This window comes from Falco punctatus (assembly GCF_963210335.1).
Source record: "Falco punctatus genome assembly, chromosome: 7".
In the NCBI taxonomy this organism is placed as follows: Eukaryota; Metazoa; Chordata; class Aves; order Falconiformes; family Falconidae; genus Falco; species Falco punctatus.
The window spans coordinates 22,266,484-22,285,207 of NC_137587.1; the positions used below are offsets into that span (position 1 = coordinate 22,266,484).

Below are 18,724 nucleotides of genomic sequence, written 5' to 3' on the forward strand. Positions count from 1 at the left end.
CAGGAACTCATGGCAGTGCAAGACAAAACTCAAAATAAACGCAGTTCCCAGCAGGGGAACTCTTAATCAAGCACTAAGTTGAGAAATCTTCTGTGGAGTGATGATCCAGCTCTTTTTGGTGATAGGATCAGAGCTAATTAGGATTAATGTTCTCTAGGTCATAACTGCCTCAACTTCTATATAATGAAAAGCAACTGTTAAAGCACCATACACATTTGTTAAATAATTGTCCTGTGAAGCCAGCTACAGGACCTTGCAAATTCTGAAATTCTGTAAGTTTTCAGCTGGTAAGGAATCACAGAAACAGAATTTAGTTTGGAAAAATCTGGAAGTGTAGGTAATGTTAGTACTTGGGTTTGGTTTTTTTCCCCTTATTTGGTTGTCAGAGCTATGGAGTATCAGATAAAAATGTGGTTGATAAAGCTGTTACTGTATTGTAAACGTGGTTATTAATCAGATGGCCAGCACTATTTCTGTGCATAGCTGAGATGTCACACATGAGTGTTCTGAGTAGGGTTTTAATGGTGCACAGGACTTGTACTGCAAGTACAAGGACAAGAGCAAACTCTTGGTTACTAAACCAGGGCAAACAATGTAATTCTGCAAAAGTCAGAGGAAAAGTTCTAGTTTCATGCTGTTCTCCAGTTTCAATGGGGTTTTTCACTCTTACTGTAACTTCTTCATCCACGTAGCCATAAATGTTTGAAATATCACTGCCTTTTAAGTAGTGTCTTGTCTTCTGCACTGAAAAATTGGCTACACAGTGATGAAAACATAGCACAGGAGTACTAAAAATTTAACCTAAAAAGGAAGGTGGCATGGTATGTAGGAGGATTAATGCCCCTATTGCTGTAATAAGATTTTTTTGTATCACTTTTATTTAGTTCTAATAACACATAAAGGTTGAAAATACACATTTCATTGGGATTTTTTTTTCTGAAACAGTTTACAAGTTGATTTTGAACCTTGTCAGGTTTTTCAAATAACGTGAATAACTGGGCAGAGATACTTACATTGACAATGTTTGTTTATTGCAATATATCAAAATACCCAGTTTCATAGTGTGAGACACAACTGATTCTTGAGGTTTCTTTAGATGGTTTAGTAAGAGCTTACTGGACAAACCAGCGTTTTCTTGTATGTTAGTGCATTCCAGTGCCTTATTTAGTAGAATAAAATTATTCTCATAATCTGGAAATAATACAGGAGGTGGTTGCATTTGCAACTCACTGCTTCATCTTTCAAATGCATGGTTGTCATGTATCTATTTTGGTTTTTTACTTGATAAATGAATCAGAGTTATTATCAAAGCTTGCCACAACAGACAAAATACATTCCAGTGTGATCCTTAGGAATGAGCATGGGAAGAAAACCAGTTACTGTGCAGGTCATTAGAGCCACTGACTAAAGCTTCTGTCTCTACTTCACGGGAAACCACATAGTATTCTTGATTTATTAATGCTGCGTACACACTTGTATATACCAATTGCATTTCTAGGGCTTGATTGTTTTGCTTTTCCTACTTGAGGATTCAAACTAAATCCATAAAATATTTTATGGATATAGAAATCAACTTTGGCCCTTAATTTGGGATAAAAAGGAAATAACTCTGTGGTTTTGAGGTAATAAATGCATGTAATTACATTTAGTTTACATACATGTTAGTTTCTTAGATGGAAGATGGACTTTTTTGTGTGTCTTATGTTAGTGGTTGACTGTGCCTTACTTTCTTGCTATTTATAAAGGAAAAAGATAAAGAAGGGACCCCTATCTTCAAGAGAAATCCATACTGCTAAGAAGTCTATTTTAGCTAATGACTTCATAAGAGAAGCAATGCATGGCATGCTGCATAACACAGTAGCGTGTACTCTGGCCAAAAATGTAGCCTGTTGATGATGGGAGCTCCTTAGTGATAAACTTTTTTTTTTCTCCATTTGTTTAAAGAATTTAATACCTGTCTATTACACTTCTGTGGCACAGGCTGGTGTTCTCCTTGGTTTGGTTGTGTACAGAGTGGTTATTTCAAGTAATTACTGGACTTAAGTCATCTTTGTTACACTAAAGAAAACCCCACAACCTTGAACATTTTTTTCTAACAGTAGAAGACCTGTCATCTTCACCCTGTCTGCATATTTATACAGGTTTAACAAATCTGAGGACAAATTATCTCAAGTTCTACCAATAAGGCTTTTTTGTGCAGAAGAGTAAAGTGAGTATGGGCTGAAAGCAAATCAGTCCACTTTTGTAAAGCCAAGTGCTTATAAGCCTGGAGTTTGATTTGGACTTCTTAACCTCTTAGTGCCTAGATGCTTGTCATGGCAATCTGCTCTCAAAAAAAGACATTCCTAGTTGTTGGCAGTGTGTGATAAATGAAGTTGCTTAACAGGGTCACAGAGTCATACTGCAGTTATGAGTATAACCAAAAGAAAAGAAAGGAATCTTTGTATCTTTTCCCTCTCTTACCCATATCAAGTTTTTTTTAAAGGCACTTGTAAGTACTCTGCATTTTTGTAGTGTCCCTCAGTTGTGTATTCATAACCCTTTTACCAGACAACGTGGGAGTGTTTGAGAAAGGCTTAAACAATTTCCCAAAGCTTCTAAGTGTAGAGGAGCCTTTTCAAGAGTTTCCACTGTATGTGCACTGATTTTTAACTGCAAAATATTGTAGTACCGACTGTTTACTTATGTTCTGGTTTGAGTACTGCTATGGATAATAATAAATTATTTACATTACCAGATCATGCATAAATACACTTTTTTTTACTAAAGTGCTGTTTTCTCTCCCAGTCTTGTTGCCAACATGTTTCACTTTGCGCAAATATTTCGATATACCTGGTAATTCTTCGTATGCACCTAAGGCTCCTCTGCTCTTTTTCTCCTCTGCTGATTAACTATTGATCATTAGCTGCAGGAACTATGTACTAATACAGCTTCTCTGCTGGAAGTTAGGCTGCTGATCTAAAATAATATTTGTTAGGATTAGTACCCTAGAAATACAGTACTTCTGCCACTTCTTTTCATTATCAGTCAGCATCTGTTCAGACTTCTCACTAGATTGTTATACCACTGTAGGTTACTAGCAATTCAAAAAATGATATAATAATTCAATATCCACTGGTTCTGTTTTTCACAAATGCAGGTGTAATTTTTTTTTGCCCTGTGTATATAGTAATTTCTATATAGAAATTATGATAAAGGTGGATTTTTATGGTATTTTAAGTATGTACCTTTTAGCTGCTGTGCTGATTTTTAATTATTTCAGTTAAGAAATATTTTTTTCTTATTAATATTCTAAAATAGTTTTCTGTTTAGAAACTTAAGTTTTCACAGTAGATTTGAAAATTAGAAGATAATCTTTCTGGATATACTCACACTCTTTCACAATTAATTCTCATAACAGTTTGTTTCTCAAACTTTTAACTTAATTTCTACACTGTTGGTTGCCTTCTGTCTTTTCTGAAGTTCAATTTTAGGTCTCTAGTGTTTGTCCTTGATGCTTTTGTTTTCTTCTCTGGAGTTATCTTAAGGGAGCTCTGACCACTAACTGGAGGATGTAGGTGATGTAGGGATGGATGCCTTATTGTGGATGTGAGTTGGGTTATACAGATACCACTACCGTTGCGGGTTAATGTACTGCAGCAGAAAGTGTATCAAAATGAAAATAGTGTTCAAACAATAGAATCAAGTGAAACTTCTGAATTACTGTACTTCAAAATAAACATTCTTTTTTAAAGTTAACTTGATCCCATCTACAAATTCTTTAGTCAGATAGGATTGCCTTAATTTACCTTGGGTATGTTATTTAGATGAAAATGCAGTGCTAAGTAAGAGCTGAAGAATTAAAGTATTCTTCCATTCTTAAATTTTTTTTTTTGGAATCCGTACTAAGAATGTGAATAGTTTTCATGGAGATGTCAGATGTAACCAAGCTCAATAAAACTTTATTCTCACAGGAGCAATAATCATCATATTCAGTCCATAAAATGTAATAAACTGGAGAGTTTTAGCATCATATAACTGAGATTATTACATATATTCAAGGGGATGTTCTTCTGTGATTCCCAGATGCTGTAATCTCTCAGTGACCACTTGCAGGAGCGATACAAGGAGATCCATTGACTTTATTTTCACACATATTGGCACACACTAATGCAACATCCCAGTTTCTTTCTATGTAACTTTCATCCAGCTTACGTTCTGCTTTTTTCTCTCGCTGTACTTTCTTCCTTTGTACTCATTCCACATATACTTAAGACTGAAGTATTTTCTCATGCCATACATGGAACTGATGACTTTTCTCCTTGGAATTAAGTAAAATAGAGTTAGTGGCAGTTGATGAAATGTCTTTGAGAGTGGGAAGTTTTGATACCAATTCTGAAACAAGTGGTTTGGAAAATGGCAATATCAGTCTGTTCCCAGTGCACTGTTTGCACAGTTCATTTATAGAATGTCAACATCACAAACTGATTTAAAAAAATAAAATCAGTTATACAGTACTGTGGCATAGTGGCAGTGCACAGCTCTAACATTTAGCATATGCAGATTTTTCAGTTTAAGATAGGTGGTGTTGATGACGTAGCTTGATAAATAATGTCCTTTTCACTTTGAAATCAAAGCTTTCCTTTCTTGTTTTAGAAAGAAAGCTTTGTAGTAGCTTCACTATTAGCTGTGATGAATGAGTGAATGGGATAAATAACATTAAGGGGGGGGGGGAAGCAGCTATTATGTTTCTGTCTTCCCCAGGCACATCCTTTTTGTTCTGTTTTTTTGTATTATCCTCTTAGTCTGTTAAAATCATCCTGTACCTTTCCACTCTTCTGTTCTTGATTTATATCTACCTATTATCTCACGTGGTTTTGTCGGAAAGTTTTCTGTTTGGGAGTTGTGCGTGGAGGGTGCCACTCACGGTAGCTAATGTTAGCCTGGTGAGTGCGATTTTTGTGGACTTCATCTATGATCAGCGAGGAGAGAGCCAGAAAGATTCCTTTAGAGGGCCATTGAGGGAAGGCTTGGCTTAAATATTATCGCTTAGGTTCAACAGGGTAAAGACAGACAAGGCTTTCAGGGAAAGAGCTTTTTATTTGAACAGCTGCTGTGATAGGAAAAGTCCTCAAACTAGCTTTTAAAATGCCCTGCTAGATATAGTCTTCTCACTGTGATTGCACACATTTGCAAATTGCCAAAAGATGAAAATGCTTATTTTGTTGTGATTTGATAGACGGTCTTGTGAATAGGTGATGTCTGGGCAGTAGGTCCTAAATGAGTACTTTGAAGTCAACTTAGTTCTGCAAGTAGTTTAGTTCCCAGAAGCTGCATCAGTCTACACCTCCCCAAACCTGCTGTTGGCATCCTTTCCTAATATGCTTCTTATCTTGGGGGGGGGGTGGTGGTGGTGTGTGTCCCCTTTCTCAGTTTATTGGCTGCTGTGACCTAATGATCCTTTTCCTTAAGCCATTTCAGTAGAGTAGCATGCTCATTTTGAGAGATAAATTTGCAAGACAGAATTGACAGCTAAGTTTTTGATTCAAACTTACAGCCACTGCAAGTGTAAATCTTTGAAGGCTTACTGCTGCTTATAATCTGAGAATGAATATGTGCTATTTACATTACCTTTTAAGCTAGTTTCTCATAGTAATAAAACTTGCTAGTTTAGTAAATCTTAGGCAAGAAATAATAACTGTTCTGAATCAGACAACTGCTACATTTCTTTGTATGTAAGAGAAAGGTGGGAGCAAGCAAATAGTTATACAACTCATGGTATGTTTTCCTAGTTTCTAGAAGTCTGTAGAACTCAGTTGCAGTTGAAATATTTGCACTGTAAGCCCTTGATGAGATTTTTCTTCTATGAATTTCTGACCACTTTTTTATCTACAAGTTTTGGCCTTTTAAGTCATGGTTGTGCGATTTATAGCTGAGTTGTGCACACTTGTTGGTTGCTTACTAGAAATTTTCTGTTTCTAGGGTACTAGAACTGTATTTCAATAGACACACTATGACTTTGTAGCATGTAACTTCTTTCCCTTCTAATGTTCTTGCTTTTTGGTGCTCGGGAGCATTGAACTAAGGTTTTCAGAGACTGTCTGCAATATCTGGAAGTGTTTTCTTAAGTCACAAGATGATGGTTAGGACTTGCCATTCCCTATGTGTAATTAGGAAATGTCTTTCTCTTTGTATTTATCAACATTGCAGAAGCAATGAAGTGATATATGCAATTCAGTCATTATCAAGAGATACTTCTGCAACTCTTTGCATTCCAGCTGTTGTTGAATCTCTTCACTGTTGAATCATTTGTTACCAGTTCAAATAACTGTACATCATCATCAGACTTAGGTGTCTTACAATCTCTTCCAGATTATACACAATAACAGTTGAACTGTGTTGAACTGCATGTTTCAAACCTCTTTCCTCTGTGGAAATGATCATGTGAAAGTCCTGTCCTTATTCGTTTAGTTATTCATGAGGACTTCCCTTTCATCATCTAATGGTCCTTGTCCCTTTCACAGTCTTTAGCAAGTTACCTTATTCGAGGATTTAGAAAATTGGTGACATATGAAACAAATGTGTTTCATATTGGGTGATTCCTGAAAGAATTGTAATAGATCTGCAAGGCAGGACTTCTCTCCCCATTACATCATTCTGTTTACATCTACTAACATTGGCAAAATGAATTAGTGTATGCATTTTTATGTTCAGTGTAATGATCACATAGCAGACTTGCAACAATTCTTCATTGGTCAAGAACATCCTGGGCAATATGAACGTCTTGTGAGAAATCTTACCCTATGTTATGTTACATTCTGAAGCAGTAATATTTTCAGTTGGTTTTTGTGATAAATCTTATCTTTGCAGTGTAAAGGAGTATAAACTATATGTAAACAGTCAAATTTTCAGGACTATGAAATCTTTTTAAGCTACCTGTCATTCCTGTTAGCCTGTAAGAAAGAAGGACTTTCAACTGTTGGCCTGTAAACCAAATGCAGTAGCGTTAGTTTTGCTGAGCAGTTGTTGCATCTTTAATAAAGATTAAAATGAATTGGAAACATCTTCTCTGGCTGTAAAAATTCTCTGGTGATATTTTTACAGCAACAGTTTACAAAGAACAATTATGTATGTAAAGAAGTCTAAATACTCAAAAATCTGGTTTGCTCCACAGCAGAATTTCTGCCTTCCAATAAGCGTAGCTTTTCTGTTGTATAGAGAAAAAAATGATTCCAGTTTACTCCCTATTCTGAGGTAATGAACTACTCAAGAGTGTCAAAAGCTTTGTGTGTTTGAGAGAGATTTGTTCATTCCTCACAGTTTATATGTTTGAAATTTGCAACTAGAATAATCTATCATCCTTAGTTGAACTTCTGGTAAGTCTGTATTAAAGTACAAATGAGCAGAAATTTAGTTAAAAGCTTTACTTTGAAGAGAAACAAATTTTTCATTATTAAAGTTAGTACTTTGAAGCACTTCTGTGATCTTAGGAATTCATGCTCACCCCGCAGTTTTAAAACTGTTTTTATTTTGAACCATCTCTCACTACTCAAAACCCAATTTTTTGGCTCACTGAATTTCACAAGTCATGACTGGATGGTTAGGATGAAGAATAAAGTAAGAAAAAATAAACGTATCTGTAGAACTAGCCATACGATGTTTTCAGGTGTAACAGCTTTTTGCTGTGTGTTACCTACTCCAAATAGACTGCCGTAATCTCATTGCTGCGCTCATGGTAGGCTTGAGGATTAGAGGAGGTTTAGTGAGGGTTACAACCCCAAAATCGAGCTGATGATGTCTGATATTTACATACCCCACAGACACATCCAAACATGTATGTACACGTAAGTCAGCTTAGTTACACTGGGATCTTTGTGTAAAATCCTAGAGACTAAAACTTGCACAGATGTTGACAAGGAATTTCTTTCATTGAGAGGATAAATCATGTTTTGGGAGCTCTGGTTTCCCCATCTGCTTGAGTTCATAGTCTGTTGGAGATCTCCTTTCTCAACAGGCCTGTGGAAGTGCAGAAATTGCCCCTGATGGCAGCAAAGGGCTTTTGTTTGGTCTCATCTTGTGAGACACATCTCATCTTTCTGCTTAGATTCAAAGGCTGTGGCTTGACACCCTGTGACTTACTAGTGAAATAATAACACAACGGAGATCTTGAAAAGCTTGTAGAATCTCAGTTTTAAAGTCTGCTGGTGGTGTTGCTGTCTCTGTGCACTTGCAAAGCACTGATTTAAGTGTGACGCTACTATGTTTGCCTGTGGTCAAAATCTCTGTTTTGGGGGTAGGTTTTGCCAAAGGGTGCTTGTCAAAACAGACTTGATGCTGCTGCTGTCATAACCAAAGGGAAACTTTGCTTTATGTTGAAGACTTAGCAGTGCTAACCTCATACTTGTTACTGAATCAGCTACTGGAAATGTCATAAAGGACAAGCATTTTTCTTTAAGGTTGTCTCTGGATAAAACTCTGTTCCAGTGTAGAGAGATGAGATGCTTTCAACAGTGGTATCACCGAGCAGAATTTCCTTAATGGAAGGAGGTATAAAATCATTTAGTCTTTACAGGATAAAATCAAGACCTAATTTATCTTGAAATGTAACAAAAACATTGTGGAATACAGGTACAATCCGTTTCCGATTTGAAATCCTATCAAGAAACTATTTGTGATGGTTCACAACGGTTGACATTCTCAAGTAGTTTTCAGATATTGGTGTGCCTAACAGATAATACATGATATTGTTAAAATTGCCATTTCAAAGTAATAGAAAAGCATATAAAAAATCGAAAGAGTACATGCTTAAGAAAATGCAGCCGTGTGAATTGAAGGTGGCACATTTGGCTTCAAAGTGCTATTTGTGTTGCTAAAAACTCCTGAGAAATCCTAGCAGGGCCTTCAGCCTGTGAACAGGAGATGTGGCTCCAGCTGGTGCAGTGGGAATCATTTCAACTCTGTGTTGGCAGGAAGATGCCTTAGCCTTCAGAGTCTGCTTCCTGTAGAAGCTCTGCAAGGACCTGGGGGTTGCAGTTGCAAGCAGAGCTGAGGAGGTTTCTGCATGTGTCATCATACTCATCATAGGGATGAGGCACAATCTTTATGCTGATGGATAGTTCAGGGCAATTCCTGTGGTTTAAACTTGGCTGTCAAGCCTTGTACAAAGTTGTGCGTGGCTGGGGAAAGTTCCCCCCACGTGCACACCTCAAGTGTGAAAACTGGTGCGAGAATGGTATTTCTCTATTTCAGAAAGGGTTAAGAAACTTTCTTGCTGAACTGTTATCAACATGATTTTATATAATGAACCATAATCAGAAATAGTATGCAAGGCTGATTAAGGCTGTTGATGCTGTGAAACAGGAATACACCCACACATGTACTTTCTGTAGGTAATTTGCTTTTGAAGCTTTAGTTTTGGAATCTAAATGATTTCAGATCTGTTTTCATTTTATAAAATGTTTTGCATGCATGTAAACCAGGAACAGATGTAGGTATTTCCTTTTACTGACCATGTCCGGAAAAAAGTCACATGAGGCAAAAAGGCTTTTGCATCATACTTCCTCAGTTTTTAACACAAAAACTTGAAGTAGACATGCTACACTGTTTGGGATTCAGGCAGGAGGAGGTAGGTTTATTTTTCTTGTTTCTGCCAGGTATTGTAGCCCTGCTTACAGAAAAGACAATAAATCTTCTAAAGAATAAATTCACCGGTCTTGAGCTGGAAGGGCGATTGGTTAAAGATGCCTATAGTGTTGTGAAACCTGTGGTGTACCTGCATGGACAGGTGAGCAGGTCAGACACACACAAGTTTACTTAGGCTTTGAGATAACTAGCAACATCCAACCATCCACCTACATTTGCCTCTTCTGTTTAAAGATGTCTGGATGAAGTGCCAGTACTGCTGGCGTATGTGTGCTTGTAATAGACTGATTCTTATTTAAATTGCAAAGTGTGTTTTTTAGGTGTCAGTGCCACCTTGCTTGCTCTTTTCAGTTTGTATCCTGCTTTGCCAGCTTGACTGTCTGGATTCGTGACCAGAATTGCTTATGCTGCTTCTCCCTGGTATTGCAGTTTGGTGCAGGTCACTTTACTCGATGGATTGTGCACACATTTTTCACGCTCACTTTTCAAGAGGTGATGTGTATGGCCAGCTAGGTGTTATTTTCCCTTTGTAGTTACTGGAGATAACTGTGCCTTCAGTGGGTGACTTGTATAGCTATCTTTAAAGTTTAAGTACTGCTTATTTGGATGTTATCAATTTCTTTTATTATATAGTGTATGTTAGAATGATAAAACATAACATACCTATGCCACCAGAGCAAAAGGTGTTATCTACCTGTTGGTCGCTGCTGAAATACCTACACGAGATATTTTCTAAAGAATGAAAAACCCTTTCTCTGTTTTCCACATTTAGAGTTCTTCTTCTGTTTAAGTCTTCTGAAATCCAACCTGAACACCCACTCACAGCACAGTGCTCACAAGAAATGAATCAACCAAAATATTTATATCTAGCTTTATTATTTTCTAAATGATAATTGTTGCAATTTGCAGTATGTAGATTTCTGCTGAGTTACTAGATGTTTTGCCAGGCAATCTTTTTCTCTTTCCACATTGTTTTTTTACCCTTATTAGGACTTGAGACATTTTAGATGTAGAATAGTAATTTATGTACAACCAGTCTGGCTTTTGTCTTGCGTTCTGTATGTTCCCATATGCAAAAGGAGAGTGCCATTGGAATATTTGTTCATTTAGCAAAGTACAAGGCTTTGTGTAGTTGTACTCTGTTCCTTGATAGGTTTTAGACCTGTTTACTGCTTTATCTATCAGTCTGCATTTCATATTGAAAGCTTCAGACATCCCTTTCAGTTTTTAAGGTAATATCATTAAGGGATATAACACACTTACCTTTATCACCAGATGCCTAGTACTCAGAAATTAATTTCAGTTGTTTACAGATCCCACCTGTATTTTTATGACAGATTTTCATACCCCCCAAAATGGAGAATGCTCTCTTAAAACAGTATTTCTTTTGGCCTTAATTTTAAAGGACACTGGAAAATATCTACAGCGAAAAATAACAGTAAAGCTATATAGAGCTGTTGAGCTGTTTATTCCTTTGTAGCGATAAAGATGGTATTTGTGAAAATAAATGTGTATTACATCTGGCTGTCAAAGGACAAAAAGCTCTTTACATGTTTTCTCAAAAATATCAAAGTGAATTATCCCCAGGGATTTCAGATGTCATGCCTGCTTATATAATAGTTAGAAGCCTAAAAACTCCACATGCACGCCGCGCCCCCCCCAGTGGATTTATGGTGCCTCATAAGTTTAGGTGTACGCAGCATGTGTGTCAGACGGTAACCTAAGATGGTTTTCCTTTTTGGTGTGTGGGATGGTCTCCATGCTTAGTTCTCAATGAAACCAAACATAGTAAATGTATTCCCCGAACAAAGTTTGCAGTCTTTTTAGTTTAAGAATATCTGTGATATTGGAGGACTGAGAGGGCAACATTTCCATAAGCACTGCTGAAATAATATGTGTGACTCACTGAATTGGTTGCCATGCCTTCTACAGGAACAATTTAATTTTCTGAAGAAAAATGTTATTTCATGTGGTTACAATACTTATTTGCATTTGTGTACCAAGTAGGCATCAGAAAACATGAAATGTGGTTCCAGACAAGATTGTGCCCAATGTTCAGTTTCCCCCTTTGGGGTGGAGTATATTGGAGAAATTCAGCACACAGTAATCCATCAACATAGTTAAATACTGCTCCAGATGTTTGCTAGTGGTAGTGATTTAGAATCCCTTTGCAAATTAATACATAACTAATTTGAAGCCTGTTCAGTGGCTTATAAATGGGATTGCGTGTTTGTGAGTTAAGTGATTGCAGGCAAAGCATGAAGCTGATGGTCTAAGAGAAAAATGAAAAAAATGGAAAACATGAGAAAGTGAAGAGTTGATGGAAATTATTCTTGCTTGCATATAAAATCTGTTGCTTACTAATTTTTAGTTTTATCTTCTAGGAACAGTAACTGAATAAGAATAAAAACAACCCTTTTCTTTAAACCTACTTTTATTATTAGGAGGTTTTTATTTCTTTTCAGGTTTTTATTTTACACTTTTAAATCAAGTTCTTTACACTGATATACTAGTATTCTTTTCAGGGCTTAAAAGTATAGTAATACCAACCTTGTCACTTAAAAATAGTAAATTGGCATATCGTTGAAAAGAACATTATTGAATTTTCAAGTTTTTTCCCAAAAGGATTTATAGTGGAAGGCTGTGAAGGGTTCAGCTGAATGCATTTCAATTTCAGTGTTCTGGTTGCCCACAATCATTAATTGGAAAAAAAAAAAAAAAGGCAGCAAAATATTGTCCAAGTTTTTGCTTACAACCCTCTATCTTCCTTTAAGGTTTTTAATAGACTTCCTTTCTTGGTGTTGTACACTTGACTGTATGTGGCAGTCACTTGAAACAGAAACAGAAATCACTGTACTTCTTGCAAGGATTATTTGAGGATTACATGCTTCCTTATCTGTTTGAACATGTGAACTGTTAAAAGGATCTCTCTCTTACTTTCTGTAGCCCCTGAATGACTTTATAGTCTGGGCTGACTTTCGATATCATTATTCCTATGCTGTCTTTACTTGACCAAAATTTGAAAAATCTGAATACCTAATACTTTTTTGCTGTGGCACCCATCCCAGGTTATTAGGTTCTGCAGTTCAGAACTCCCTGTAGAAATATATGATGAAAATGTGGTGGGTTTGGGTTTAAATTTGTTTGCTTCATATTACAGTAGTGAATGCAGATTCATTAAGCATGTAAACCATTTGTAGTTGTGGGAACTACTCTTTAAATTGCATGAGAATCAATTACAGTGTTTCCTTATGTTATATTTATGTATTTCTGTCTAGAGTTTTCTCAAGTTTGCTTTTGAGAGATAGTGTTAGCATCATGTGTGTAGAGATATATATATACACAAAAATATACATGGCCTACATAAAACAGCAAAACACCTTTTTTTAGCCGAAAATACTTCTTTGTGTGCTGTCATAAATGAATACCATTTAGATAGATCAATGGGCATTTTTTTAACAGGTTATATGTGGAGAGAAGGATGGGACTTTTTTTTAGCAGTCCATTTTCAAAATACTGTATTTCAGTAGTAGCTTGAACTTGTGTTTTGCTTTACATAGTGCTTGATTTTGTGTAACTTCAAGTTCCTTTCTGTTGTTTTTTCTAATATACAGGAACTGTAATAGACTCAAGTAATGATCTACTTCGTATTTTCAGGTCAGTAGATAAGGAAGCAAATGCATTGAACACCTTTTTGTTATTTGGAAGCCTGAGAAAAATGATCTTTTGCTTGATGAGATGCTCAGCTGTCTTTTGAGTGGTGTCTGCTGAGGGAACAAACTGAGGTCTGAAATGTGAATCCAGTGGCATTTGTTTACTCTGCTGGGGGCTGTGGCCAAACAGGCTGCATGGCAGAAGGGTCCCTGGGTTGAGAGGGAAGGATTGTGGAGGGCAGTAGTAGTAGCTGACAATGTCAGTAGCTGGACTTAGAGTGAAAACATAGTATGTGACTGGCTGCTGGGGAGGCCTGGGGCACAGGTGGAGTGATGGTGAAGCAGGAATTGGGAACACGTCACGTTGGGGTCTAGTAAAAATGTGCCTGCTCCCAATTGTCCATTTCAGCCCTGCAGCAGTACCTTTAAAGCAGGAGCAATAGTTGCAGGAGCATGGCCAGGAGTGTGTGTGAATATGAAATGCTCTCTAGACAATTGATATGGGGGTTGTTGGATATAAAGCCCATTAACTTTTGGTAAAACTTAACTTTGACTTCTGAAAATCTCCTTTTGTTTCTCTCTTAAACATGTGACCATGTGGTCAATCAGAAACTGTACTTTTTGGAGGTTTGAGAGCTGGTTGACTTTCATGAAGATAGCAGAACTTCTCCTTCCAATTCTTTTTCCAAATGTTTTTTAGGGAGAAACAACTGCAGTGATAGAGCAAAGGATCAAAGTAGTGTTGGGAAAAACAACTTGAACACTAGCAAAATTATAGATTTATATATATTTTTAATAATCCTATTATCAAATTAGTAACACAGTCTAACACCTGTAAAAAAAAAAATTAATTAGCTTTGAGTTGCATTCCAGACTACTTAAAAGCACCTGGCTTTCCGCCTCCTCCAAACTGAGGTGTCTCACCCAACTCTGGTGTTTGTGGGATGTTGTTAGACACGTGGTGATGACTGCCGATGACTGCCGAGACACGTGGTGATGACTGCCGAGACACGTGGTGATGACTGCCGAGACACGTGGTGATGACTGCCGAGACACGTGGTGATGACTGCCAGCACTAGTGGCCACACGTGGCCGGCAGGAACGTAGCCAGTGGTGCAGCACAGAGACCACAGGCTGAGCTCTGTCTTTGTACAGGTACCGAAGTTATGCCTGAAACAAACTTGCAGCCAGGCTGGAGGAAGAGGGTGGTGTATGAGCCTTTGTGCTACGGAGGTATGGGCAAGGGTGTAAACCTCAGGAAAGTGCATCCTTGGTACTTACTGTAATTTACAGAAATTACACTGAAATGTACCCATACCAGGTATGGTATGTTCATAGGTCTGTTCATAGGTCAGAGTCTCATAGTATCAGAAGTTACGCATTGATTAACTTGGATGCTTTGCAGATAAGTCAATTTTACAAGGGTCCACACACCAGGGAGCAGTCTGTTTTTGGAATCTTTACCCAGGGAGGGAATATATCAACAACTAGAAACTGAAAAAGAAACACAGAAGTGAAACTTCTCTTTAAATAAAGAAGGGGCAGGGACAGGGGGCTGGGTGGAACTCCCTTTTGTAGTTGCTAAAAATTCACTTTCTTGAGAGATGGTATCCAGGAGCTAAAATACTTTGCTCTCATGTTTTTGGCACTGGTTTAGAGTTGCTTCCTAGAGAGCAAGCACTGCTATCAAAAATAAACTATCGCTGTTAACAATCTCATTCTGTGAATAGAATGCAGTATAGCATACAGTAAGGCTTGTCTGTGTCTCTTTTTCTTAGATCCTGTAAGTTAGCTTCCAGGAAAGGGATTCTGCATTTAATTATCTAAATAAATGATACTCATACCAAAATGGAACATGAGTGGTGAAGTAGGAATAGCAGTGCCTTTTCTCTCTCTGTCTCAGCTAAAAGAAGCTTTAAAGGGTTTGCTTCTGCAACAGTTACTGGTACCCTGGGGTGTTGTGATTTCTCTATCTTGATTAATGTTTACAAAATTGATGTGGAAACAGAGGACACAATTCTGGTTTAAGATATTGTGGTGTTTACATGGAGAATAATGAGTAGGAGAACATAATGGAGCAAAAAGTGCTGAAATACACAGATAGGAGATTACTGTCCCCTAAGTTCCTATATCTATCTCAATTTGGTAGCTTTTATTATGCTTCTTTTACCATCATGTTATGGCATGAACGTTTTACCACTCAATGCAAGCATGATTGAGTGTGACTTCATGGTCTTTTGCCCAGGGAGACCAGCTGTTTTGGTGTGCTCTGAGCTGACTGATGGTTTACATCTGGCTAGCAGGGCTCAAAACCTGAGGGATCAAGTTCTGCCAAGTGCCACAGCACATGAGCTCAAACCTAGCACTCATCTCTGGTGACCACATACCCTCCAGTTGTTTCAGCATGTGGCAAAGCAAGTGTGTGTTTGCCTGTTTAAAGGCATGCTGCAAGAGCAGAGAAACTGGTGGTAGTAGTTCACGTTAATTACTATTACTCCGTAAAATCAATCTAGTCTTGCTAAGTTTGTGTTTTAGCGTGAGCTACTTCAGCAGAGAGTGATGTTAAGAATAAAGCACTACTTAAATCTCAGCAGATCAGTGCAGACGATCGATGTGCAATATGGCAACAGATGGCACTGGGTTTCCTTAGAGCAAAGGTTTTCTTGTGAGAGTTAAGGAGCAAGGAAACATTCAGAGCAAAAGGCATAAACGCAGGCTTGCTGACATGTAGATCAGTGGCAAATTATGTAGCTAACATGAATGGGGCAGGTGGGGGGGAAGAAGAAAGCTAGTTAGGGGAATCTATCATCTTATGCCAATAGTTGTCACAAATTCAGTTAACACAAAACAGCAATTCCTCTGTGTAACAAAAATAAAACCAATAAACTAGTGAAATACCAAATACTATTCTTCAAATAGCCTTTCAGTTGATAAAAAATTCTTCTGAAAGATGCAGTTTTTAACTTTCCTTCAATTAAAATGATGAAAGTTACCATGGAAAGAAAAGGATGGAGTTAATAATAGGTAACCACATAAAGCCAAGTATTTCTAAAGATTAAATGGAACTTTTCTCCTCAGAGAAATTAATTTTATGAAATTGGACATTATTTTATACATACACTAATTTAATCAGCTGATAAGTTAGTATTTCTCCCCCCCTCTGGAATTTGATCTGTATAATAATGCAGGTAAGAATTTGACACAAATAGATAAGCTTTCATAAATAAAATATTTTTTTCATTGTTCTAATTTATTTTTCTGATTTCAGAGGAGCTGCTTTATGGCAATGCCAGTTCTTTTCCTAATAGAAGTTAACAAGGGTTACTACCAGTAATGTGTGTGTTGCACTGCATTTCTTACGTTGGCTAAAGTTTAGTAAACTAAAAATTTAGTGTGAAATAGAGATTATTTGATTTATGTTTTTAAACACTAGTTGCTGTAAAATGTTATTCTGAGCTCCTTATCGTACAGTTTTCAGTATTTTAAAGTATCTCTGGTCATATGTTGCATTTACCGTCCTTTATTATATTTTGTAGTTTGTGGTGGAGTGTGGGAGTGGTGTGGAAACTTGGCAAGTGAGACATTTCTAGAATTTGAAAACTGATTCCCTCATTCACAAATTTTTAATTATAAAATGCCTTTTTATAATAAAAACCCTTTTTAGTGAGGGCTGCTGGTGTGAAGTATGAAGTCTTTCCTCTGGAACATTATGAATCATAACTAATTTGGTGCCCCCAAATCTATCTCTGTCAACATAAGAATGTTAAGATCATTAGCATTTGTGATCCTAGAATTTGAGGTTTCAGCATGTTTCTAGCAGATAACATAGTAATTATTAAATCTCTTCAAGTAAGACTCAGTTGAGGGTAAAGTCACTACTTCATAAGGAAAAAGAGCACAATCCCACATAAATTAAATCTAGGAATAACTGTATTAGAAGGTCTCTAAATTGATGCATCAGGCTTGATTTCCTTTTATCCATTCATCTGAACTAGTAGGTGTTGAATTACGTTATTTAGCTGCCTGAATCCAAGATAGAAAATAATTAGCATGCTGTAGTTGAGGGGTTTTTACTATCCTCAGCTGATTTGGGTGAGACATTTCCTCTTCTTAATCCATTGCTGTTGTTTGCTGCTTTATTATCCAGGGGCCTCTGGATGAAATCTTGATAGTAGGTCTTCATGTTCCTGGTGGCTACTAACTTCAGTCACAAGGAATAATATATCAAGATCTCTTGACCTACCTGGCTTTTAAGAATGACATAGGGCTGCAAAACTATCTTGAGATTCATCTGCAAGGACATTTCAAGTTTGATGGGAATGGTCCTTTGTCCTACGTCTGGAACCCCAGTTTGGGAGGAGCGTGCAAAGTGATGAAAGAGGTATAAATAGAAAGGGAAAACATAAAACCATGTTGGTTTGTAGCTCATTTTGAGTTGAGAATAGACACAAAGTCCTCTGCTGCTGGTAAAAAGCAATGAGTAAAATTTGTCCTAGGCATTTGAGACCCATTTTGAACAGATCCTCAGATTGCTTTACTAGTTGCTGTGTGTAGTCTGGTAAGCAGATCATTTCCAAGCTTGTTCTCTTAACTGGTTTTTAATTTATGTAATCAGTATTAAATATCAATGTACTACTTTTTGTAGTTTCTGTGTATGGTTTTTATTTAGAGCATTTAATATGTAGCTACTCATCTGAGTATTTTGTTGGCCACCTCAATATGCTTCTCCAATTCATCTGAACTTATGTTTTCTTGGTTGTGCTAGTTTGTCCTCACCGTATTCTGTTCATGTATATATTCATAGCTCTACCTTGAATTATATTTTTTTCTATATTGAAATAGTAATGAATTAGGAATTGTCACTCTTCACAATTACTGTTCTTGTCTTTAGAAGTAGGTACTGTACTGCCTATCTTGCAGTTGTAACTAATTTTAATAGATTACATGTTTTGTGTTAGCAATTCTGCTACTTAATATTTAACTTTCTGCAGGTTTTCCTGTTCATAGTATCATCTGCTTATTGGTAATTAATGGTCATTTAAATCGTGTGATTCACCCTGTCTTTGATGCAGTCATGGTTTGCAAGTAGAGAAAACGTTAAAAGTACAGATTGCCATTATTGTTCCTTTTCCATTAAATCTGATGACCAGTGTACCCAGGATCTATGCTTTAGGAGTTTTTAATGTTACTACATGTAATGTTTTCACTTTATTTTCATTGGAGCTAATCAAACCTTTTAGATCAGACTGTTAGGTCTCAAATTAGACACTGGGACAAGAATGTCTAAGGAAATAACCACAGACAGGTAGTTACAGTCTCAAAAAAAAAATAAAATGAACTAATTAATACAAATATGGACACAGGCAAGGTATGATATTAACTGTTACCTTAATCATTTATTGCCTGTATTCCAGCTGCTACAGCAGATGAGGTAGGACAGTTGCAAAAAC

General features: G+C 36.9%; 1 protein-coding gene across 17 annotated transcripts in view; it reads left to right on the forward strand.

Annotated features, from left to right (window-relative positions):
- The window catches only part of SIPA1L1 (signal induced proliferation associated 1 like 1), a 228,589-nt gene that overhangs the window by 126,617 nt on the left and 83,248 nt on the right, over positions 1-18,724 (forward strand). The window contains exon 1 of one of the 17 annotated variants that reach the window (XM_080397591.1): positions 1,336-9,604. The exons of the other annotated variants lie outside the window; for them this stretch is intronic. The gene's annotated coding sequence lies outside the window, so the exon portion shown is untranslated. Of the gene's footprint in view, positions 1-1,335; positions 9,605-18,724 lie in introns of those variants that run through there. 17 annotated transcript variants of the gene reach the window in all.